The sequence below is a fragment of the Anopheles moucheti genome, assembly GCF_943734755.1.
Source record: "Anopheles moucheti chromosome X unlocalized genomic scaffold, idAnoMoucSN_F20_07 X_unloc_3, whole genome shotgun sequence".
In the NCBI taxonomy this organism is placed as follows: Eukaryota; Metazoa; Arthropoda; class Insecta; order Diptera; family Culicidae; genus Anopheles; species Anopheles moucheti.
In genome coordinates, this window is record NW_026453537.1 from 90359 (window position 1) to 97500 (window position 7142).

Sequence of the window (7142 nt, forward strand, 5' to 3'; positions counted from 1 at the left end):
TCCAATACTTACCTTTGTCTATGATTTTCGCTCTAGCCCAGTCGCCCTGCGCTCTGGAAATCACATTCCAACTCTATCACCGATAGTGCTCACACCTTGGAAACCACATTTCACCCGGGGAACCTTAGGGTGGATTTTGAGCCTTTCGGGATTGCGAAACCATCATTTAACACTCTAAACTTAATTTCCGCAATCCCAGACGCACTTTCCATATGGTCTCCAAAAATGCGTGTGAGCTGACCTGGTCCCTTATAATAGGCAATGAACACGATTTTGGCAAAATATTTTTTTCAAAATTTTTTGACTCACCGGGTAAAATCGAATTTACTTGGGAAAAATGTTCTAGCAGGGGCCCTCCCATACAAATTTTTTTCTTCTCAAAAATGATTTTCGTTTCACTTTTCATACTCAGGGGAGTCTAAAATTGATGTTTTGAGTCACCATGAAAAAATTTTTTTTTTTGACCCGAGCTTGGGTCGCGACCCAAAAATCGACTCACTTGGGAAAAATGTTCTAGCAAAGGCCCTCCCATACAAAATTTTTTTCTTCTCAAAAATGATTTTCGTTTCACTTTTCATACTCAGGGGAGTCTAAAATTGATGTTTTGAGTCACCGAGAAAAAAAAATTTTTTTGACCCGAGCTTGTGTCGGCGACCCAAAATCGACGCACTTGGGAAATATGTTCTAGCAGGGGCCCTCCCATACAAAAATTTTTTCTTCTCAAAAATGATTTTCGTTTCACTTTTCATATTCAGGGGAGTCTAAAATTGATGTTTTGAGTCACCATGAAAAAATTTTTTTTTTTGACCCGAGCTTGGGTCGCGACCCAAAAATCGACTCACTTGGGAAAAATGTTCTAGCAAAGGCCCTCCCATACAAAATTTTTTTCTTCTCAAAAATGATTTTCGTTTCACTTTTCATACTCAGGGGAGTCTAAAATTGATGTTTTGAGTCACCGAGAAAAAAAAATTTTTTTGACCCGAGCTTGTGTCGGCGACCCAAAATCGACGCACTTGGGAAATATGTTCTAGCAGGGGCCCTCCCATACAAAAATTTTTTCTTCTCAAAAATGATTTTCGTTTCACTTTTCATATTCAGGGGAGTCTAAAATTGATGTTTTGAGTCACCGAGAAAAAAAAATTTTTTTGACCCGAGCTTGTGTCGGCGACCCAAAATCGACGCACTTGGGAAATATGTTCTAGCAGGGGCCCTCCCATACAAAAATTTTTTCTTCTCAAAAATGATTTTCGTTTCACTTTTCATACTCAGGGGAGTCTAAAATTGATGTTTTGAGTCACCGAGAAAAAAAAATTTTTTTGACCCGAGCTTGTGTCGGCGACCCAAAATCGACGCACTTGGGAAATATGTTCTAGCAGGGGCCCTCCCATACAAAAATTTTTTCTTCTCAAAAATGATTTTCGTTTCACTTTTCATATTCAGGGGAGTCTAAAATTGATGTTTTGAGTCACCGAGAAAAAAAAATTTTTTTGACCCGAGCTTGTGTCGGCGACCCAAAATCGACGCACTTGGGAAATATGTTCTAGCAGGGGCCCTCCCATACAAAAATTTTTTCTTCTCAAAAATGATTTTCGTTTCACTTTTCATACTCAGGGGAGTCTAAAATTGATGTTTTGAGTCACCGAGAAAAAAAAATTTTTTTGACCCGAGCTTGTGTCGGCGACCCAAAATCGACGCACTTGGGAAAAATGTTCTAGCAGGGGCCCTCCCATACAAAAATTTTTTTTTGACTCACCGGGTAAAATGGTCGCACTTGGTAAAAATGTTCTAGCAGGGGCCCTCCCATACAAAAATTTTTTCTTCTCAAAAATGATTTTCGTTTCACTTTTCATACTCAGGGAAGTCTAATATTGAAGTTTTGAGTCACCGTGAAAAAATTTTTTTTTTGACTCACTGGGTAAAATGGTCGCACTTGGGAAAAATGTTCTACCAGGGGCCCTCCCATACAAAAAATTTTTATTTCTCAAATCGATCCGTGGTTTCACTTTTCATACTCTAGGGCCCATTTGCTTCAACTTTGGAAAAAATTTTCGATGATGAAAAATTTTCGCCTTCGACGTCCATCGACCACTCGACCCGAACTTGGTACTTTTGTATGGAGGTACCCGAGTGGTGACTTTTTCATACAAAAATTTTTATTTCTCAAATCGATCCGTGGTTTCACTTTTCATACTCTAGGGCCCATTTGCTTCAACTTTGGAAAAAATTTTCGATGATGAAAAATTTTCACCTTCGACGTCCATCGACCACTCGACCCGAACTTGGTACTTTTGTATGGAGGTACCCGAGTGGTGACTTTTTCATACAAAAATTTTTTTGCGAATACGTGTTCGTTCGCGATCATTTAGGCCATGAACCGCAAGTCCGCTGCGATAGAAATAGTGCATTGTAGTTACTCGACGAGAAAAAAAATCGGGACTTAGAAAAATTTTTGAAAGTCAAATCGTATTGACTTCCAACAACACCGGATAATAAACACACATTGCCTGTTGCACCACAGATCGCATTTGACTTAACAAATCGCCTGTTGGTACGCACATCACCATCGACTTTACCAATCGCGTTTCGCACCGCTAATCCCACTTGGCGTGGAGCCACGCACATAATGTTGCGAGGAGAGTATTAATCGGGACTTAGCGTTTTAAGCTCGCGAACACTCCACTATGGGAGTGCACGCAAGCACCAACTGTACACACACAACACAACAATCACTCTCGCGAACACTCCATTCCCAAAGTGAACGCGAGCACCAGCAAGCATGGGTCGCCTGAGAGGATCGATGCGAACGCATCTCTACAACTCGCAGCTCCCAGCCTGTAGTCCCGTCGTTTGCGGGCGGTCGAAGGTGTCGAAACTAGTTGTATCCACGGTCGACGGAAACACAGCCACCAGGGTTCCCTGTGGTAAGGTACTTCCACGTGCAGCGTGCTCCCGCCCGTTGCGGCTCAGTCTAGTGCTATAGCGGGGATGAGACGTCAGTGTGCGCGGGGCAGCACCGACGGATCTCGGAGGGTTGTTAAGCCCGCTAGCTTCCGATCACCTAATGGGTTTGAGAAGCGCTATCAGCTCGGATTGGATACGACCTTAGAGGCGTTCAGGCATAATCCAGCGGACGTAGCGTCATACCAAAGTCCGGTCGAACTAGTATTGAGCCAGTGGTCCGTACCTGTGGTTCCTCTCGTACTGCACAGGAATTCCGTTAAGATAGCGGCAAACAGCACACACCAGTAGGGTAAAACTAACCTGTCTCACGACGGTCTAAACCCAGCTCACGTTCCCTTGAAAGGGTGAACAATCCTACGCTTGGTGAATTTTGCTTCACAATGATAGGAAGAGCCGACATCGAAGGATCAAAAAGCCACGTCGCTATGAACGCTTGGCGGCCACAAGCCAGTTATCCCTGTGTGTGACATTCGAGCAGTCGAGCTGTTCGGACGTGGTGTATTTTGCTCCTGAGTGAGTTAAAAATTGTGGCGTTAAATTACCTCGGAAAGTCTCGAATTTGTTCATAATCAGTCCATAAGAGGGTGTTTAGAGTGATTTTAGTGAAAACCGGACGAAAATCGGTGCATTAGTGGGCCAAAAAAGTGAAAAACATTGCCCCATACATTTTGTATGGGGAACAATTTTGGCCATAAAACCGTGCTAAATTGGTGAAAATCAACGCGGTTTGCGTTTAAAACGCATAAATAGACGCCAGTGAAGTGTTTTCAACCTATAAACAGTGTTTGCCGGCGAATTTTAGCGAAAAATACGGAGTGGCAAATTTGTGCATACATTTGGAACAACAACAACAACAATAGTGCGTGCGTGTTGTGAGTTTGCGCAAAAATCCGGTCCAATCGGGCCGGATGAGGTGGCAAACGATAGATTCTGTGTCCCCGATCGCCCAATAGCCGAAAACCGGAAGAAAATCGGTGCAGAATTGGGAAAAAACAGTGACGGCAAAAATGCGCATGGTGCTACCGCTGCGGCACGTGTTCTGGAAGTGACAGTTGTATATACAAAAACGTTAATAACTACGCGAGTTTTGGTCCGATTTGGCTGCGGTTTGCACTGTTGTGCTAGTTTTAGTGCATTTAATACGATCCGTGCATAAAAATAGTGAAAATCGCGAAAATAATTTTTGACATTTTTGTGACAACCCGGGACGACCCAACAGACAAATATTGATAGGCGAGCAGTCCCCAACAGACAATTTTTCAAATTGACGGTTTCTGCTCGAAAACTGCTCGAAACCAAAAAAGACGCAGAAAATTCTGGGAAGCTGTGGGGGGTCATCGGCAGCTCGAATCTGCTCGATTCGGACAGTTTTTATCGAGCTCGAAACTGCTCGAATTCCCGATTTTTGCGGGAAATTGCCGGGAAAAATCTGGGAACGACTGCAAAAATTCGGAAAGGCGTTTGCAAGCAGGGAAACCCCCCCCCCTGACCACTAAGACCTGCTTGGGTCTCTAAAATGGCGACAACTCGTACATCGCGTCCTCGGTCGGAATCGACAGAGGAAAGGCCGGGGCGATCCCTTTCGGCGGTAGAGCCGAAGGTCATTCTCACCAGAGCCTCGGCGTTGGCCTCAAAGTTGGTGAACCCGGACATGGTCGAACTGCGAAAGGTGCTCGGGGAAATGTCCCTCGCCAACGAGCAGCTTCGGGCCATGGTGAAGGAGCTGCAGCAAGAGCTGGTGATGCTGCGACAGCGTACCGTGGCCAACGAAGATATGGCCCGGGAGGAGCGGAAGCTGGCCCGCGAAGAATTTAAGCTGGCGCAAGAGAAATTCCACCAGGAGCTGCAGTGGAATAAGGACCAGGCCCGCCAGTGGTATGAAGAGACGCAGCGTCTCAGAGGCGAGCTGGCAAAGGAGACTGCGTGCCACCAGGAGTTGCTGGCACAGATTCTTGGTTGCGGCGGTAACCAAGCTCTGCAACCGCAGCAGCAGGCGCAGCCAGCTGTTGCGCAGCAGCAGCCTCAGAGGCAGCAGAAACAGCAACAGCAACGGCCTCCGTCGAAGCAGGTGACATCGCAGAGCTCCCTGCAGCAACCGCAACAGCAGCAACAACAACAGCAGCAGCAGCGGATGACGTATGCTAACGTGGCGGCCGAGACATCCGGCACGCAGGCTTCCCAGGGCGGTTCTTGGACGGTGGTGGGGCCTCGTAAAGCACCGCAGAAGTCGCAGCAGCAACAACAACAGCAGCAGCTGGCCAAGCCGCGACCACAATCTGCGGCGGCGAAGCATTCGGCGAAGAAGAAGCTGGACGCCATCGAGGTTGCCCCAGGCGAGGGTCAGTCTTGGACCGACGCGTATCAGCTGATACGCAGCGCTCCGTCGTTGGCCGAAGACCAGGCCAAGCTTGGAGTGGGACGACGAACGACGCGGGACCGGCTGGTCATGAACTTGGAGGACGGCGCCAATGCTGAAGCAATCCTGCAACGAGTGCAGGAGGTCTTTGCACAGTCTGCAGCTCCGGCCACCATCCGCCTGGTGACAGAAACGGTGGAGGTCCGCCTTGATGAGGTGGACCCTTTAGCGGTGGCATTGGATGTGGCGAAGGCGGTGACGACCACCAGTTCGGAGTCGGTGAGCGAATCCGCTGTGCACCTAGTGAAGGCGTGGAACGGTACGCAGACGGCGTACGTTCGGATGACACTCAAGGCGGCGGAGTTGATGCACCAACAGCGAGTACGAGTGCTGCACACCTCATGCTTGGCGACGAAACTGACACCACCGACGCGGGGCCAGCTACGGTGCTTCAAATGCCTGGAGCACGGACACCTGCGGCACCAGTGCAAGAACGGGACGGATCGATCGACGCACTGCATCCGCTGCGGCCAACCGGGCCACCTGGCCCGAGCCTGCACAGCGGAGGTGTGTTGTGCGGTCTGCAAGGGCCCTCACCGAGTAGGACACCCGTCCTGCACCCGGAAGGTCTGAAGGTCTTGCAGATCAACCTCGGGCGCAGCCGTGCAGCGCAGGACATCATGCTGCAGACGGCTAGGGAGATCGGAGCGCAGGTGGTGATAGCGTGCGAGCTGTACAAACCACCTAGAGACAGCGTGCGGTGGGCGGTCGACGAGGCTCAGAGCGTAGCGGTAGTGGCGACTGGCGGCTACCCCATCCAACGACTGGGGAGTTCATCGGTGCCTGGGCTGGTAGTTGCCACCATAGCCGGGATAACGTTTGCCAGCTGCTATGTGTCCCCCAACATCGGACAAGCGGAACTCGGCGACTACTTGGAAGCGGTTGAGCTCACGCTCACGGGGCAGGATCCCATGGTTCTGGCTGGGGACTTTAACGCCTGGAACCAGGAGTGGGGCAGTTCAAGAACCACGGCGAAGGGTGAGGACTTGCTGAGTGTTGTTGAGCACCTCGGACTTCGGACGCTCAACCGAGGGAACACACCCACTTTCAAGGGCAACGGTGTTGCACGGGAAAGCGTCATCGATGTGAGCTTCTCGAGTCCCTGCGTAGCGGAGCCAGGCAGTTGGAGTGTGAGCAGTAGGTACTCTGGTAGCGACCACAACTATGTGCTGTTCAGCGCTAAACTGCCTTCGACCAGCGGCCGACGTGAACACCAGCATCGGCCACACTGCAACGGGCACGGCGGTACAGCAGGCATGACGCGGCACGCGGGAACACGCTACAAAACAAGCCAATTCAATCAGGCTTGTTTTAAGCTGGCGCTTGGGATCGGCCGTTTCGACGATGTAAGCACACCTGAGGGCCTGATCAGGGGGCTCACAGAAGCGTGCGACGCAACGATGGAGAGGATCCACAAGACCAATTTCCGGCAGGCTCCGACGTTATACTGGTGGAACCCGGAAATCGCGAGGGCGCGAGATGCGTGCGAAGCTGCCGAGGCCAGGCTACGCACAGCAACGCAGACCGACGACCGTATCGCCGCTTCAGCCCGCTTGCTGGACGACCGTAGGGCTTTGGAACGAGAGATCCAGCGCAGCAAAGAGCGCTGCATGCAGGAGCTCATCGACGGAGTCGAGGACGATGTGTTTGGGTTGGGATACAGAGTGGTCATGGCCAAGCTGCGCAGTCGAGCGCCGCCAGAACTGGACCGTTCTGTGCTGGAGCCGATCATCGACACCCTCTTCCCGGCCCACCCATCGTTCGA